Source organism: Rhinopithecus bieti, unplaced genomic scaffold, assembly GCF_001698545.2.
Source record: "Rhinopithecus bieti isolate Rb0 unplaced genomic scaffold, ASM169854v2 scaffold_388, whole genome shotgun sequence".
Taxonomy (NCBI): domain Eukaryota; kingdom Metazoa; phylum Chordata; class Mammalia; order Primates; family Cercopithecidae; genus Rhinopithecus; species Rhinopithecus bieti.
Window position 1 is genome coordinate 574071 of NW_016803198.1, and position 20041 is coordinate 594111.

The window sequence follows — 20041 nt, forward strand, 5'->3', positions numbered from 1 at the left end:
AAAAAAAAAAAAAAAAAAAAAAAAAAAAAAACACTTTAGAACCTCTTAAAGAGATCAGTGTATTAAAAAGAAAAAGGAAAACACAAACTTTTTTTGAAAATCTTGTACATTGACCAATACAAATTCCCTTTTCTTGACCTTTTTACAAATTTCTACATTGAATTTTTTTTTCTTAAACTTCCCTCCTCCTCATTCTGTAACAGTCATTTTACTTTAAGATAAAGCTCTACTCTCTTTTTTCTTTAAAACAAAAATACTTTCTTGCAGTATAATTTCTCAAAATGGCAAAAATGAACACATTGATTAACACAAATATGTATAGCCTCTCAGCACCATATTAAGAGGCAAAAAATATGAACTTAAAATTATGCTTTATAACTAATGTTTTAGTATTTCTATCTCAGAAATTCTACCTGGATACCTAATGAATCTTCTGTCTGGTTACTTAATCAATGCCCATTAATTACCTCAATTTAGTAACAGTTGAAGGTTTTAAATTATCTAAAGATCTTGGAAATTCTCTTCAAACTTACATACCAGAAAATATAATTACTGTTGAAATACAGTTTGTTAGAATAATTACTCAATCTTGTTAAACCCAAAGTAAAATTTTTTGTAATATTATACCTTAAGTAGAAATAATACTAGCTTATTTGATCAGTAAACCTATACGTTTAGAAAGAACGTACCAAAGTAGAAGAAAAATATATATGGACCGGGTGCGGTGGCTTACACTTGTAATCCCAGCACTTTGGGAGGCCAAGGCGGGCAGATCACGAGGTCAGGAGATTGAGACCATCCTGGCTAACATGGTGAAACCCCGTCTCTACTTAAAAAAGAAAGAAAAAAAAAAAGCCTCTCTAAAAAATTAGTCTCTACTAAAAAATTAGCCGGGCGTGGTGACAGGCGCTTGTAGTCCCAGCTACTCGGGAGGCTGAGGCAGGAGAATGGTGTGAACCTGGGAGGTGGAGCTTGTAGTGAGCGGAGATAGCACCACTGCACTCCAGCCTGGGTGACAAAGCGAGACTGTGTCTCAAAAAAAAAAAAAAAAAAAAATTGCATATGATATGGTTAGCCTTTGTGTTCCTGGCCAGTATCTCATCTTAAATTGTAATCCCCATAATCCCCATGTGCTGACAGAGAGACTAGGTGGAGGTAACTGAATCATGGGGGCAGTTTCCCTCATGCTGTTGTCTTGATAGTGAGTGAGTTCTCACGAGATCTAATGGTTTTGATAAGGAGCTCTTCTCTCTTCGCTCAGCACTTCTCCTTCCTGCTGCCTTGTGAAGAAGACGCCTTGCTTCTCCTTTGCCTTTGGCCATGATTGTAAGTTTCCTGAGGCCTCTCCATACATGCTGAACTGTGAGTCAATTAAGCCTCTTTTCTTTATAAATTATCCAGTCTTGGACAGTTCTTTATAGTAGTATGAAAATGGACTAATACCATATACTTGAATTATACTGATAACAATGACAATTCAGAGAAAACACAATTATTGTATTAAAACAAAATTATTTAGTCTTGTTTGCTGACATTTTACCTAAATTATGTGAATATTAATTCTTGAAATATTTTTGAGTTAGTTTCTCTAAGAATACCTCTTTTTTTTTCACCTTGAAATTATTTGAGATTGTTTTCTTAATTTCTGGTAATATTAGGATTGGTCAATTGTGTAGATGCTTCTTTATCCCGAAGCCAATCATAGTAGAACTTCTTTGATGTAAGGAATTTCAAATTGTAGTAATAGTACTAATTAATTAGTACTATCCAGAGGTAAGAAATATATTGTATATTCACATAGTTGAAGTGAAAGACTTTTCTGAATTGTAGACATATAGATATATGGACGGATACAGATAGCTTATAGTCTCAATTATATAATTGCAGCCATGAGTCAATCATAAACACACAAATACACAATTCACAGGTCCATATCAAAGACCTAGTCTCTACTCAGTGGGTGTACATTCTTAATAATTTGAGCTCAAAATAGATACATCAATAAACAGCACAGACTAACAAACCAACTTCTGTGTCTTCTTTGCACCCAACAAAGACATGTTCTCTGTAAATCGTTAATCCCATTACAAGGATCGACAAATGATCAGACTAAGTTAAAAAAAGAAAGTCATCCAGGAGTCCTCTTGGAGTTATGAGGAAGGATGGAGTTGCGTCTTATCTCAGAATATGGAGGGCAGAGTCCTTTGAGATTAGCATGAAAGGATGGAAAGATTTCTTAACCACTGCAGCTTTCTAATGGCCTAGGGCTCAGGTGAAGTTTAACATTATCACAGTTCTTTTAAGTAGATACTATTATAATTCTCATATTCTTGATGAGAAAACTAGGGAATAAAGAGGATAAGTACCTTGCCCAAATTCATGTAGTTGCTAAGTGATAGAGATGGGAATCAAACTCCTGAAGTCTCACACTAGAGTTTATGGTATCTGTCAACATATTCACCTATAATATACTCTAAGTAGAGTTTTCTATGAGGTTCAGGATCTTTTCTACCTAGTACATACTTGTTTCCCCATAGACTATCACTCAGTAAATATTTGATGGAAGAATAAATAAAAGAAGAGAGAGTGAGTTATAAAGAGTGAAATGAAGAAGAAAGAGAGGCAGAAAGAGAAACATATAGAGATGAAGAAGAGAATGAATAAATGTCTCCTCTTTTTTACTTCCAGCTATAAATAAATATACATATATAAAAATATATATACACACAGGCACATATGTTGTTCTAACTCTTGTAGACACCAGAGAAAAAGACCTCACTTAACCCATTTTAATTGTCAGTGTACTCCTAGGAAAACTTTTAATCATTTAGAGACATGCATCAATCGCCCCTGAGGAAGGAGAATGTAAATAATCTGACATTGTTACTAATAAAAACTGGAAAGCATTGACCAATTTCAAAGGGTAATCACCTATTTTTCTCTCAATAATTATTTGATACAAAATTTTCCTTCTTGATTTGAAGCTTCTTAAAAGCAGAAATTCTATCACACCCATATCTGAATTTTCATCATTTTGCATAGTATCTGATGGATATGGTAGATATCCCATAAAATTGGATAGGAAAAATTAAACTTTGTGAAACTGCCTCTCCCTTTTGGAGTAATAATGATAAATAATTCCAGTTGATGTAATCTAACAACAGTCTGCATTTTCTCTGGGTTCCACATGCGTGGATTCATCCAACCTTGAGTAAAACTAACCTGGATCAAAAATGTAGTTAGGTCTCTGATGGTTGAGTCGGCACATGTTTTTTCTTGTCATTATTCCCTAAACAATACAGTATAACAATGATTTACATAGCATTTATATTGTATTAAGTCTTATAAGTAATCTAGAAATTATTTAAAGCACAGCCGGCCTTTGAGTAATATAATTTCCTTCAGCATCATTTCATTATAATGTGGATGAGAAAAATAATAATTGCTTCCTCGCCAGTGCCACTTTCTGTGTATAATGTACGTTTTCCCCAAGTCTGCCTGGGTTTTCTCTGGGTACTCAAGTTTCTGCTCAAAGATGTGCATATTAGGATACTTGCCATGTCTGAATGGTTGTACTGTGTGGGGGGATGGTGTGTGAGTGTGGATGTGAGTGCTCCCTGTAGTGGAATAGTGTCTGGTCTGGGGTGGGTTGTCTCTTTGCTCCCTGAGCTGCTGGGACAGGCTCTGGCCACCCAAGACTCTGAACTGAAATAAGCAGGTTGAAAAATGAATAAATGGATACCAATTATTGTCAAATAAAAATTTGTAAAGTAGATAATAACCATACAAATATACAAAATAAAAAAATGTGGTACAAAACAGTCAGCAAGCTTGCCATATTTGTGGTTGTTTTTGAACTGTTTTGTGGGAGAAGGTGATCTTTTCAATTTTCACTCTGCAAGCATTGATTATTTGGTTTATCCCCCCACCAGCACTGCAACTGCTGTCATTCACTGATTCACTCAAAATTGGGTAAACGATTATCTTACTTTTTATTCATCTTTCTTTCTTTCTCTTCTTTAAGACAGGATCTTACTCTGTTGCCCAGGCTGGAGTACAGCAGTGTGATCACAGCTCACAGCTCATAGCAGCCTTGACCTCCTGGGTTCAAGCAATCCTCCCACCTTAGCCTCTTGAGTAGCTAGGACTACAGGCATGTACCACCATGCTCAACTATTTTTTTTTTTTTTCTTTTTTTTGTAGAGATGGAGTTTCACTATGTTGCCCAGGCTGGTAACAAATTCCTGGCCTCAAGCGATCCTCCTGCCTCAGCCCCCAAAATGTTAGGATTACATGTGTGAGTCACTGAGCTGGACGGATCTTTCTTAAATGTGTGTTTAGTGATCATTTATTTCAGTGTTTAATATTGCTAGTGTTTTGGGTCTTTGTTTAGAATTTTGGTGATGATCTTGTGACTAGAAATATGCTATAAGACCTTTACTTTTGTTTACATCAATTGGCCTATGGTGAAATTTGTTTTATATGCCATTTAACTTAAAGTCGGTTTCCAAGAACCTGTCAAAGTGAGGACTTGCTGTATATGAGAGGATTTCTGTAGGCTATATGCAAATACTGAGTCACTTTATATTAAGGAATTGAGCATTTTCAGATTTTGATATTCACAGGAGGTCCTGAAATGATTCCCCAATGGATACCAAGGGATGATTGTACAACTGAAATACACTCTGACAAAATGGTATATTTGTTAAAACTTCCCAAAGAAAGTTTGCAATGACTTCCAATTTGGGATCAGTATTTACACTTGAGACTGTATTATCACTCATACAATACACAAACACACATACACAGGGAGGTCAACCTGGATCAAGCTATTGTAATATTTTGATACTGTTGACCTCAACTATTCTCATGTGGACAGATTCTTGTGCATTGGATCAGAACAGAATCTAGAGAAAAGATTCAGTTAAGTCTTAGTAAAAAAAAAAAATATTGCAATGTTGGACTTTGTATGATTATCACATTCAAAAAAATAGTTTCATGATAACAATTTTTAGATATTCTTGATACACTGGGATGGCCTCGTTATTTCTAACCCTTGTTCTTATCCTGGTTATCCACTATGGTAGTTATGGAATCTTTGTGCTCAGATTCCCAAATGAGTTTGCTATACCTTAGGTTTATTCATACAGTTTACTTCAATGTGAAAATGGTTCTGTTAGTAATAATAATTTTCATATAATTTTTGTCATAATATTAATAGTAATATTTATAATGGTATTTGTAGAATTTATAATGGTATAATAAATCTTTTATATGCATCATCATATTTGATTCCTACCATAAGCCTGTGATATAAATAGTTCATTACAGGCAGTTAGCTTTTGATAAGGAAATGAGATACACAAAGAGAGAGATTTGCCTAGTGTCTCACAGCTATTCACCCTTAGAGATTCCTAGTTTAATGATCATATAAATATAATGACTCAGTTGGCTTATACTCATCCTTATAAAAAGCCTCAAAATAACCAAGCCAGTGAGAGATTGTTCTGCCATAAAAAGCATAACGTTGATAGAGGATATTATTTTTAACTGATGGAGGCTTAGCTACTTATACCTGTTGAGGGTGTGTATGTGTGGGGGATCTTTTCTCAGATTGTTCAAACATTAACACCAAAACTATGTGAAAATCACATATTCTAACCTGTGAAATTTTTTCCAATTCCTCTTTAGCTTGAAATGTCCCCCAAAAGCAGTGGTATGTTTAGAATTTCTTGTTCTACTATATCACAGAGAAGTCTAAATGCCTTATACTTCCAGTAGAAATTATTGGCCAAATTTTGATAAGAAAAATCTACCTTTCTATCACTTAAAATAATGTGAAGATGGCCATCATAGCACCAAAATTGACCTTGGAAGAAAAGGTTTCGGCAGTAGTAAGCTTTTGGAGCATAGGATCGAATGGGGTCTTTAGAATTAGCTGAGGGAAAACAGTTGCCTAGCTAATTGTCCGGACAAAACAAAGGTAGATAAAAGGTGCCCCAAATTCTTTTCCACAGCCACACCACAGGATGATCAAGGAAGCCATACAGAAGAGGTTTTTCCTCCTCACCAGGACGAAAAGTACACTTTTGTGATGTACGGACTTTGAGTCCGTCAAGCCGTCACAGTTTTTCACAAGCACTAGTTTTGAAGCTGAGAGTGAAGAACAATACAATATAATATACATATTGTTCTGGAAACTGCATTTGATGGAAGGTGACTGATGAGCATTACCAAATTAATGAGCACCATTCCCTATGGGTGTTCATGGTTTTATAGGAGAATGAACCTCTTCTTATATGGGTGGATGCAACAGTTTGTGTTTGTGTGTATACAGACATAACTTAATCTTCTTGAGGTAAAGGCAAATATTTCCTACTAGTTTTTCCTAACTCCTGAAGTTATATATTAGCATATGTATTTTTATTGGTCAGCATGACAGGGCTATTCAAATTATTGAAGAAAAAGCCAGAAGTATAATTAAATTAGAATTCATATCTAATATTCATGATACTGATGAAGACCAAAAGCTCTGCCACTTCCCTCATCTGACACAACTTCAACTTATGTTGTACTTTTAAATTAGAAGTAAGTGCAGGAAAATCTCCAAGAAAATTGAACTCCTTGCTTACAATTACTAGTATTTGAAGCCAAAATCCTTGAGTAATCTCCCCAAGCCTTGGTGCATGTAATTGTAAGGGTGAGACTTTGTAAGATGCTTGTTATTTACTTGTACTGATTTGGCCAAACTTCTCAATTTAGTCAAATGAATGATTTATTTGGCCCCTTTCTTATGGTAAAGAGAAGCTACAAAAAGAGATCCAATGAAAAGAATGCCAAGAAAAAGCATACATTACCCTCTATTGCCTTGAAAAACCTGATGTAAGACAACTACCCAAGGCCTGGAGTGGTATGAGGAGGGTAGATGGTGGAGGGTAGATGGTGGTGGACAATTTATACATAAATGTCATTTACATAAAAAATATAAATCCGTAACACTGGAAAGCTAAAAAATGCTTTCATCTACATACATAAAAGCTCCTAGCATCATAGCTAGGTTCCTGGATTTAAGTGCCTATATTTTTTTCTCTTTTTCTTTCTTTTTTGTTTTTTGTTTTTTTTTTTTTTGAGACGGAGTCTCGCTCTGTTGCCGGGGCTGGAGTGCAGTGGCCGGATCTCAGCTCACTGCAAGCTCCGCCTCCCGGGTTTACGCCATTCTCCTGCCTCAGCCTCCCGAGTAGCTGGGACTACAGGCGCCCGCCACCTCACCCGGCTAGTTTTTTGTATTTTTTAGTAGAGACGGGGTTTCACCGTATTAGCCAGGATGGTCTCGATCTCCTGATTCCGTGATCCGCCCGTCTCGGCCTCCCAAAGTGCTGGGATTACAGGCTTGAGCCACCGCGCCCGGCCCTTGTCTTTTTCTTTCTTTCTTTCTTGAGGAGAAGTAAATGTGAAGTTACCCTGGACTGTAGTAGTTGGAGACAGTACTAGGGAAAATGACATCTTTTTGTCTACTTCAGTGTTTAATTATTCCCCACATCCATTTTGTCTTCTCTCTCAGATGGGTATTCTTGTGGAAGCAGTTCAACTTACAATAGAATCCTGAAACTTTTTAATACTGCCTTCTTGTAAAGGTTGCTTCTCAAAATTAGAGATAGCTAGTAAATGGAGAACTTTGTTCTCAAAGTTGCTGAAACTTTTCTTGGAGTAAGTTACCGCTTTTAAACTCTCTTATAGGAAAAAAAAAAATACTGGTAGACCACTTTACTAATTGGAATTCGAAGACAGTAAAGAAAATTCAGAACATCTGTGAGTGTGTGCCTAATACTTGATCTTCTATTCTATGAATGGTGCTTTCATACCGAATTTGTGAATTTCATACCGAATAATGTGAAGATGGCTATCTTCACATTAAATAAGGATTAAATAAGGAATAATTTTTAGTTTTAGTCAAGGCATGAATATACAGATTCCTTGATAGAGAGGGTGTGGCCTTCATTAGCAATATAATAAAATATTTCTTTCCCTCTGCTTTCAACGTACATGGTAGAATTGTGCTTCCCTCCTCTTTCTTCTTTTCTACTTCTTTCTTTTTCTTTTTTTTTGAGACAGGGTCACACTCTGTTGCCCAGGCTAGAGTGCAGTGGAATGGTCATTGCTCACTATAGCCTAGACCTACCTGAGCTCAGGTGATTTTCCCACCTCATTCTCCCAACTAGCTGGGACCACAGGTTCACACCACCATACCTAGCTAATTTTGTATTTTTTGTAGAGATGGGATTTCACCATGTTAGCCAGGCTAGTCTGAAACTCCTGGGCTCAAGAAACCTACGCACTTATGCCCCCAAATTCTTGGGATTACAGGCATGAATCACCATGCCCAGCCTTCTCTACCCTTTCAAAGTTAGGTGCGCTATATTAATTTGTTTCTATAAACAATATGAGTGGAAACAATATGAACCATTTCTTGAAACTTTTGAATACAGTGTGTTACTTGCCATATATTCTTGTCCATTAGAAAATGATTACGAAAGCATCAGTCAAGATGAAGTTTTGTCAGCCTGAGATCCTAAGTAACTACAATGAATTGAGCCCTTTTATCAACTGTCAACTCCAGTGGAGGTTAAGGTCTGATGAATCTGTGTTAACAAGAAATTGTTTTGATTGTTTGGTTGGAATGTGTTATTGTTACTGTTTTGTTACTAAAACAAAACTGGTTTACCCTGACTGATTATAACAGAAAAGGATTTTAAAACCTTTGTTCAGTTTTCTAGCCTCAGGTTAAGTTTGTAGAGTTATCACAAGTAATCTCTATAGTGTAAAATGTTTGCTTTGGACTTTTATCCATGATTAACAATAAACCATGTTACTGAGCTTTTATATTTTGCCTCTCCATACCACATAATGGAGACAGAAATTTATAAAAGACAATCATCTAGCATCAAGTCCTCTTTCTTGGTGGGGAAAGCTTTGTTTCTGACTTCAGTCCTTTGTGTTTGCACTCCCCTCTGCCTGAAATGTACTTATCCCAGGTCTTTGCATGGTTAATTTTTCATCATTTAGATATTTATACGCCAACCCTTGAGAGATTTGTTGATCAACCTAACTAAAATAGCCTATTCCGTTATTCTCTATCACTGTATTAGTCTGTTCTCACATTGCTAATAAAGACATACCCCAGACTGAGTAATTTATAAGGAAAAGGGTTTTGATTGACTCACAGTTACATATGGTTGGGGAGGCCTCACAATCATGGCAGAAGGTGAGTGAGGAGCAAAGTCACCTCTTACATGGTGGCAGGCAAGAGAGAGAACATGTACAGGGGAACTTCCCTTTATAAAACCATCAGATCTCATGAGACATGAGACTTATCCTCTATCACGAGAACAGCTTGGGAAAGACCTGCCCCCACGATTTAATTACCTCCTACCAGGTACCTCTCACGACAGAGGGGAATTATGGGACTACAACTCGAGATGTGGGTGGGGACACAGCCAAACCATATCAATCATGTAACATCTTCTATTTTATTCACAACTCTTAAACCCTCTAAGATATTTTTATGCATATTTGCTTAACTGATTTACTAATTATATGACTCCACTAGAATGGAGACCACATGATTGGAAAAATATGATCTGTTTGATTCAACACTGTGTTTCCGGCTAAATGAATAGTAACTTGTATAAAATAAATTGTGGGCTGAGCATGGTGGTTCATGCCTGTAATCCTCACACTTTGGGAGGCCAAGACTGGCAAATTGCTTGAGCCCAAGAGCTAGAGATCAACCTGGGCAACATAATGAAACCCCATCTCTACAAAAAAAAAATAAAAATAAAAAATACTAGCCAGGTGTGGTGGTGCACACCTGTAGTCCAAGCTACTCAGGAGGTTGAGATGGGAGTATTACCTAAGCCCAGGAAGTGGTGTCTGCAGTGAACCAGGTTCATGCCACTGCACTCCAGCCTGGGTGACAGAGTGAGATGCAGTCTCAAAAATAAACGAGTAAACAAACAAACAATGCAGTTGTGATATCAATTTTTGTTTGAATGGGTAACTAGAGACTTCTGTTTCCAGCCAAACCAGAGTAACAGGGAACAGACCCATTCTCACCCTTTAAAAAACTAAAACAAATTGGACAAAGTATTTGAAAGTGCAACTCTACTGGACAAAAGTCAGCATTGAATAGTAAACCCTGAGGGTAGGGAAACAAATGAGATAAGCCCTGTGATTGACCCAGTTTACTGCTGGAGAGAGTTTCCAGACTATATAGTAGCGAGGGAGACCTTCGGTGGGCCCAGAGTCTCCCTGAATGGAAGCAATAGAGGCTGGAGTCTGTTGTGGTCAATCCAGTTGGAGTTCACAGGACAGAGTGCCAAAAGGAGTACACTGTGGAGTGAGAAAGCTCTTATGATGCAGAATTAGTCTTCGTGTTAGTTTTCATCAGAGGACTAATCAGAGGATGATGGAGAGGAAACTACCAGTACTAGGGAAATAACTACCTAAGAAAGCAAGAGGAACAATTCCAAAAGTTCACAAGAAGCCAGAAATATTTTATGTTCCCACTAGTCAGAGAGGGAAAAACTTCATAAGACATGAATCAGGTAGAGTATGCAGTGTTGCTTTGCCTCAGTAGTGGGGAAACATTAGCCTTAGACCAAGGGTTCTCTGGTCTTGCCTCACAAAGTTTCAATTCAAACAATTAGAAATCTCAAACTTCTTCCAAATAACTGTGTTCCAGAAAAACTATAAGAATCATATTTTGATCTGGCCAACATGGTGAAACCCTGTCTCTAATAAAAATACAACAACAACAACAAAAAATTAGCCAAATGTGGTGGCATGTACCTGTAATCCCAGCTACTCGGGAGGTAGAGGAAGGGGAATTGCTTGAACCAGGGAGGTAGAGGTTGCAGTGAGCTGAGGTCATACCACTGCACTCCAGCCTGGATGATAGAGTGAGACTCCATCTCAAAAAAAAAAAAAAAAAAAAAAAAAAAAAAAAAAAATCAGCCTCCAATAACATAAAATTAAAATTTGTTAACATACACCCAGAATTATCAGACAGGCTTAGAAATAATAATTTGTAAGCCACAGTGATGGGGAAAGATAATTAACTACAACCAATTGAGAAATAATGGAGATAAAAGATTTAATAGAGAAGAACATTAAACTATATAAATATGTTTTGTGTTTTCAAGAAAGTAGATGAAAACACAAGTAAGTTAAAGAGAGGAATGGAAGACTTAAAGATCCAAAATAATCTTCTTTAGATGAAAACTATAATACGTGAGATTTAGCCAGGCGTGGTGGCTCACGCCTGTAATCCCAGCACTTTGGGAGGCCAAGGCGGGCTGATCACCTGAGGTCAGGAATTCAAGACCAGCCTGACCAACATGGAGAAACCCTGTCTCTACTAAAAATACAAAGTTAGGCGAGTTAGTGCTTGCCTGTAATCCCAGCTACTCTGGAGACTGAGGCAGGAGAATCCCTTAAACCTGGGAGGTGGAAGTTGTAGTGAGCTGAGATCGTGCCATTGCACTCCAGCCTGGGTGACAAAGCAAGAGATTCCATCTCAAATATAAGTAAATAAATAAATAAAATAAAATTGAGATTTAAAATAAACAATGAAATTAATAACATATTACTACAGCAGAAAATATAAATATTAAAGATTTAGCAACAGAAAATATCTAAAATGAAACACAGAAAAAGACATGAAGAAGAGATTATCAGATTATCAGTGAGATGTAAGACAACATTAAGTGATAAGCTGCCTATTATGCATGCAAATTGGAGTCATCAAAAAGATGGAATAGGGACAGGTAAATGATATGAAGAAATAATGTCTAAATTTTTTAAATGTTGATAAAAATTATAAACTCAAAGATTCAGGAAGTTCATTGAAATCTAAGTAATATAAACCTGAAGAAGACCACAATAAAGAATATCATTAAATTACTTAAAAAATGCAGAGTAAAAGAGAAAAAAAATCAAAACATTCTCAGAGTAAATAGAGCCATTATGTACAGAGGAACAATAGCAGCAGAACCTTTCTTTTTTGCTTTTTTTAATTTTTCTTTTATTTATTTATATATTTAGAGATGGGGTCTCGCCCTGTTGCCCAGGCTGGAGTGCAATGGCACCATCTTGGTTCACTGCAACCTCCGCCTCCCAGGTTCAAGTGATTATCCTGCCTCAGCCTCCTGAGTAGCTGGCATTACAGGTGTCTGCCACCATGCCTAGCTAATTTTTTTTTTTTTTTTTGTATTATTAGTAGAGATGGAGTTTCACCATGTTTGCCAAGCTGGTCTCAAACTCCTGACCTCGTGATCCACCCTCCTCAGGATCCCAAAGTGCTGGGATTACAGGCATAAGCCAACGCACCCAGCCTTTTTTTTTTTTTTTTTTTAATAATGAAACAAGACAATGGGCCCAGTGCTTTTTCAGACACACAAAAGCTGAAAAAGTTCATCACCAGCAGTTCCAAAGTATGTTAAAGGAGGTCCTTCAGGCAGAAGAAACGTGATAACAGATGGGAATCTATATGTATATATATGAATGAAGAGCATAGGGAATTGTAATTATGATATGTGAATAAATGTCAATTATCTTTCTTATTTTAAGTCATCTTAAAAGTCTATTGACCAAAGAAAAATAATATCAATATATCATTGGGTTCATAATAAATGTGGAAGTAAGACATAGGACAATAATACACGAAGTCCAGAGGAGAGGAACATGATAAATACTGTTGCATTCTTACATTCTACGTGAAATGGTATTATATTACTGGAAGGTAGGCTATAACTTAAAGGTATATACTGTAAATCCTACAGCAATCTTCCCCACTAAAGAAAGAAAAGAATAGGCCTGATGCAGTGACTCACTCCTGTAATCCCAGCACTTTGGGAGGCCGAGGTGGGTGGATCACTTGAGATCAGGCATTCAAGACCAGCTTGGCCAACATGGTGAAACGCTGTCTCTACTAAAAATACAAAAATTAGCCGGGTTTGGTGGCACACGCCTGTAATTCCAGCTATTTGGGTGGCTGAGGCACAAGAATCGCTTGAACTCAGGAGGGAAAGGTTGCAGTGAACTGAGATCATGCCACTGCGCTCCAGCCTGGTAGACAGAGTGAGACTCTGTCTCAAAAATAAATAAATAAATAAATAAATAAATAAATAAATAAATAAATGGAAGGGAGTGAAGGAGGAGGGAGAGAGGAAGGAAGGATACTGCCAAATAAACCAATGAATGAGATAAAATCACATTTTAAAAATATTCAAAAGTAGAAAGGAAGTAAATAGGAACAAAGGGTAGATCAAACACATTAAGTCGAAGTGGCCATACAGTAGATTCTAACCCAGCTTTATCAGTAATTACAACAAACTTAAATGATATAATCATTCCTAATTAAATGTCAGATATTGTAATATTGTGTAAAAAAGTAAGACACAACTATGTGTTGATCAAAAGAAACTTTAAATAAAGATGCACATAGGTTGAAAGTAAAAGATGCAAAAGAAATAGGCTACTAGTAATCCAAAAAAAAGATGTGGCTGTATCAATGCCAGATAAAGTAAATTTTGTTTAAAAAATTACCAGTGACAAAAAGGATAGTTTCATAATGATTTCATAATAAGTATTTAATCCTCAACCTGTATGTGTCTAGTAACAGAGCTTCAAAATTTCCAAAGCAAAACCAGGTAAAACTGATAAATCTACAATTACAGTGAAGGATTTTGATAATAAGTAGATAAAAATCATTTAAGACTATAGAGACACTAAAGCACATTACCCACCAACTTGTTGTAATTGACATTTATAGAATGCTTCACTTAACTACAGTGGAACCCATGTTATTTTTAAGACCACAAGGAACATTTACCAAGTTATGCCATGTTTTGGGTCACAAAATAAATCTTTATAAATTTAACAGAAATCAATTCATACAAAGAATGATCTCTGATCACAATGGAATTAATATGAGAAATCCATAACAGAAAGATAAATGGAAAATTCCCAAATATTTGGGAATTAAATAACACACTTGTAAATAAACCATGGTATAAACAAGAGACCAAATGAAAAATTAAAAAGTATTTTGAACCAAATGAAAATGTATAGACAACATAATAGAATTTGTTATATGCAGCCTACACAGTTTTTAGAGGAAAATTTATAGCAGTAAAAGCTCACATTAGAAAAGAATGGTCTCACATCAATGTCCAAAGCCTGTATTTAACAAAGTAGAAGAACAAGAGGAAATAGAACCCAAAATAAACAGAAGAAAAAAACGTTAATAAAGGCAGAAGAAGTCGGTTAAATGAAAAACAGAAAAATAAATTCAAGAGTTGGCTCTCTGATATCTTTAAAATGTATAAACCTCTAGCCAGGCTGACAAAGAGCATGTACATGTTTCCAATATCAGGAATGAGAGAGAGGGAATCACTATAGATTTTACAGATATTGAAAGAATAATACAAAATTATTATGAATTGGCAAATAACTAATGAAGTTGTAGGTTTCAACTGCAGGTAATCTACACCCCAACTATTATTATTCTATTTAGAGCCTGAAGTTGAAAGAAGAGCCACGGTCCATGACATGCTATATAAAGCTTCTAAATTGAATTATGTCTAGCGTGTTTTTTATTAGTAAAAACTATAAAAAATTATCCATTATCTGAGGTTTGGAGGGAGCTATGTTAGGCTCTCTCTAGGAAATAAAAAGATGTAAGACATTAAAAAAAAGCTTTTTTAAGATGTATATTATGCATATAAAATAATAATAAATGTTAAGTGAAGATGGATTGAATGAATATGCTTTAGATTTATGAGAGGAAGTAATTATAAAGTTCAAGGCCAACTTCATGGAGAAATTGATCCAAACAGCTCAACATTTGTGCTGCACTTATCTAAGCTTGCAATTTCTGGATATAAATAGGAAGATTAAATAATTTGAGAAACCCATAATAAATGTCCAACCCTCAGTAACTGGTTAAAACACTTTCAATAAAAGAGCCAAGCTTAATTCAATATATAGTTAATGAAAATTTCAAGAGATGAAATAATAGAATATAATCTTTTAGGTTATTAAATGAATTCAGAAAACTTGAATTTCAGGCAAACTGATTTGACAATAAGCCAAGGAGGGAACGAATAGTAAATTAAGTTTCTGTTTTAGGCTTATGTCTTAGCCTATATTATAGGTCTCAAACAGAAGCATAAGTGGCATGTTGTAAACTATGCTGAGAGAAACTATGAAATTGCAATTTTCACATATAAATTGGAAGAGGAATCTGTTCATATTGATGGTGGTGGGATCTTTCATATTCACTATTTACTCCCCCAAAATAAAACGTATTCATATTAAAGCCATACATATATCTGCTGTCTGTAGTCTGTAGTAGGTGATCACTTATTATCTCAGAAAACTTTAGAATTTTTCAATAATGTGGATATAGATGCATTTCTTCTTCCTTAATTCAAACATACTGTCCAGAAGTCCCAGATTATCTGGGGCTTTTTTTTTTTTTTTTTTTTTTTTTTTTTTTTTTTCCAACTCGAGCGTTTCTATTACTTAGAAACTGACTGGGTGCAGTGGCTCACGCCTGTAATTCCAGCACTTTGGGAGGCCAAGGCAGATGGACACAAGGTCAGGAGTTCAAGACCAGCCTGGCCAATATGGTGAAACCCTGTCTCAACTAAAAATACAAAAATTAGCCGGGCATGGTGTTATGCACCTGTAGTCCCAGCTACTTGGGAGGCTGAGGCAGGAGAATCGCTTGAATCCAGGAGGCGGAGGTTGCAGTGAGCCGAGAGTGTGCCACTGCACTCTAGCCTGGGTGATAGAGTAAGACTCCATCCCCTCCTCCCCCCAGAAAGGAAGTTTTAAAACTTTTATTATTTTAATTTTAATATTTTGCATATGAGGAAATAAATGAACTCACCAGTGCTCTTCCTTCATGGAACAATATATTACCATTATGTATGCTCTTAGTGATATACTTAGAGGACTATTGATAACACTAAGCTTTCTTGGAATGAGGGAGGAGATGTATTTAATCTTACATAGCAATATGATTTCAAAGAAACTTTTTTTCGACTTTACAGATTATTCAACCCACCCTAGAGTTTTAGGATGCTGGGTGAAGAACAATAGGCTTACCGATAAACTGTTTAATTTTGTAACACACATTTTTAATCTAATGAATTTCTTCAAGAGACCCAGAAGGAATTTACATGTAACTGATGCCCTGTAGCCACCTTCTTGGTATGCCTTTCTCTCAAAAAGCACTTACTGTGTAGCTAATAATTGTACAGTGATGAGTAGCCAAAAGATTCAATATCCAAGCATCCATTTAAAAATGATAATCTGCTGTAGTCTGTCATTGAATTTCTGATTAATAAACTGTAACTATGTTTATTTTGTTTTATTTTATTTTATTTTATTTTATTTTATTTTATTTTATTTTATTTTATTTTATTTTATTTTACCTTGTGTCTTAACTGAGCAGCTTAAACAACAGAAATTTATTTCTCATAGTTCTGGAGGCTGAAAATTCAAAGATCAAGGTATCACCTGCTGATTTGGCTTCTGGTGAGGGTTCTCTTCCTGGTTTATGAATAGACACCTTGTTGCATTCTAACATGACAAAGAGAGAGATTTTCTCTCTCACATCTCTTATTAAGAGAGCACTAATCCTACTTAAGAGGGCTCCACCCTCATGACCTAATTAACTCGTAAAGGCCCTTGTGGGGAAGAAAAAGTAGTATGTTTTCCTCACTCATCACAAAGTTTATGGCTGAGGTCCTTATATCACGTGACCAATTAACAAGATGAAAACATACAAATGTATTTAACACGTTTCAGGTGACATGGGATCCTTCAGAAATGAAGACCCAAATAGACAGCAATTTGTGTATATTTATGCTTATATTTGATGAATGGTATACAGTCATGTGAAGAACAATTAGAGAAAAAGGGTAAGATTTAAAGGTAATAAACTGGAGAGGACTTAGCCAGGCCCATTTGTTCAGATTCTTCTTGGCATCTCTGTGTTTGCAAGGACAAGAATTTCTCAGAATTTCTCTTTTCTCAGTGTATGGGGAGGGCCTCCACTGGAATGAAGGTTATATAACCTTACTTTAGTAAGATTAGCTAGATTTTATGGCCAGTTTCAAGGGAGAGGGGAAAAGCAAAGCGAGAGTGACCTTTCTGCTTCTGTCATTTTCTTAAATGTCAAGGTGCCATATTTTGGAATAGTTTGTCTTGAATCTCATCACCCCACTTCCAAATATCATAGTATTAGGGATTAGGGCTTCAACATATAAATCTCGGGGGACATAAACACAAGCACCTAGCACTTTGTTAAATACCAACACTTTAGTGTTTGGTGAGACTATTGGCTTCAAAGCAAGTCTTGATGAGGAAGCAGTGTTTGCTATTAGACTTCCTTCCAAATACCCTGTTTGAGTCAAAATATCAGACAATCAAGAAAGTGATTTCCCTTTCCTATTGAGTCTTCGGACACATATATAAAGCAAGAATGCATGTACAGTCATTCCTAGATATTCAAGGGGAGTTGGTTCCAGGACCCCTCTGTGTATCAAAATCCATGATTGCTCAAGTACCTTATATTAAATGGTGTAGTATTTGCATATAACTTAAGCACATCCTCCATGAATCATCTCTACATAACTTATAATGCCTAATACAATGTAAATACTATGTAAATACTTGTTATATTGCTTTTAAAATTTGTATTCTTTTATTATTGCATCGTTATTTTTAAAAATTATTTTATGAATGTGGGATCATGGATACAGAGGGCTGACTGGGATGCATATAATAAACTTTTAAAGAGTGGTGCATGTTATATAACTATAGGTTTACAAAAACAAGATCAAACCAACTCTTTGTAAAAATAAATTTAAAAGCACATCTTCAATACCAAAAGGATTGATTAAATAATTTCTCTTCTTTAACTTGGTAGTCCACAAAGCCAGACAAACATAGTACAAATCAAATATCTACTTTATTTATAAGACATTTGTACCACTGATAGATCGCTTACTATGTATCAGGAGATCTGGTAAGCACGTAATAAATATTAATTCATTCCAGTCCTAACAATAATCCTATTGGGTACATATTAGTGTCCTGCTTTCAAGTGACATAGCAGCCTGATTTCAAAGAAATTTTTTTTTAAAGTTAAAAATTAAAAAAAGGAGAGAGAGAGAGAGACAAAGCACAACCCCACCCCAATAAAAGACACAGATGTGTGACTTGTAGAGACTAACTACGCTATATGAGGAAAAACTAAAATTTGAACCTAGATCTATCTAAATTCCAAAGGCCAATTTTTAATACTGTATTTTACTTACAATTTTGCCAATTAGTGCTGCGAGCTGGTATGTACCCATTAGTTATATTTAAGTAAATGAAGGCTAAGATGATATGCTAGATTATTTTAAACATTTCACACGTTAGCATAAATAGAATTGATAAAGACCAGTCAAAATTCTTTGTATATCCTACACATGTGTTACTTTTTTAAGTATTTGACTCCTAAACATGAATAATTCTTTCAAACTAATTTTTATAGACTAACTGTATTCCTCCAATTTACAAACTGTTTTGTAGTTTAATCTAGTAACTGCTTTATTACATACAATATGTTGATACTATACTTTATAGAAAAAATAAAATCACTAATAGAAATAGTATTATATGTAAGTCTAATCTTAGTTAATGGCACAGTATTTTTTCCAATATTAATAATAGAAAATCTACCAGGGTTATGAAAAATGGTGATTTGAGAGGGATATTTGGAAAAATATAAAAGGCAAGTTATACTCTAAGTTCTTATTTGCACCTTAAAATTTTATAAAAATTCAGTATTTCATATTAGTCCCATCAATGTTATTAAGATATGTGTTTACTAAATAAGATTAAATGCTTGCCGTTCTTGGAAGAATTATTTTACCGGTGTTTTCTTTTGTGACATCTGCTGGCAATACCTGGTATTACACAGCTCTATAATTCACCTTTATCTACCTTCTCCAACTGTCCAACTTTTCCAGATAATACTAGTTAATTCAACTTAAAGAATATAGTGAGTATCCTGAACTAACGAAAAGGTATTTTAATATGAAACTGAATCAGAGGAGCAGAAAATTTAGCCCTCTAGAGGCTGATAACTTATTCAGCATATTGCACATGTATTTTTAATTTCATTGTTTGGTACTAAAAGAGATGTATACTTTTTTCTGAAAACTTTGAGCTCGTTTCAGGTAAAAATGTTATGTATTATAATGCTCGTGATGGACAATTGTTAACCAATCCCTCTAGTGAAACTGTCCCACACAGATGTTCTCTGCAATTTGATAGCTATGTGATTTAAAAGTGTACCTTAAAGTAAAATTGCAGATGTCAAGTCTAAATTCATGTTTAAAAATGAATGAACTGTACCTAAATTGCTGCATACATCGGATCCATGGCTATGAAGCAGAATGCATGAGCAAACTTTTTATATTACCAAGAATCCATTTATCTATGGTCCCATCAGTCAAATTCAGATACTTGTTGCCAGCTCCAAGATTTATAGTCTGGAGCTGGTTTTTGAAATTGCTTTGTATTTCCATTTAACAGCCAGGGAAGCAGCATGTTAAAATTTTGCCTCGGTCTCCTGGGATCCTATTTATAAAGCTAATTTGTCTCCCTAGACATTTTTTTTTTTTTTCTCTTTTAAATGCCAGCTCTAGGCTTCTAAACCATTAAACCCCTTTCTTCAGCCCAAGCAAAATACTGTCATAGACAACGCCGTTGCAGGACAGTGATGATTTCGATGATGATATAGTTCTCCCAGGCAGGATGCAAACCATTTCGTCTTCTGGCCGGAGATGGATTCACTGCCCTCCCTGCAGACACGCAGGCTCACACGCGGAGCACTGGGAAGTACACATTTACTGTACTGCATGCCGACTGCCTTGAAGAAACTGTAGCTAACCACCTTATTAGTATTCTTGCCTCC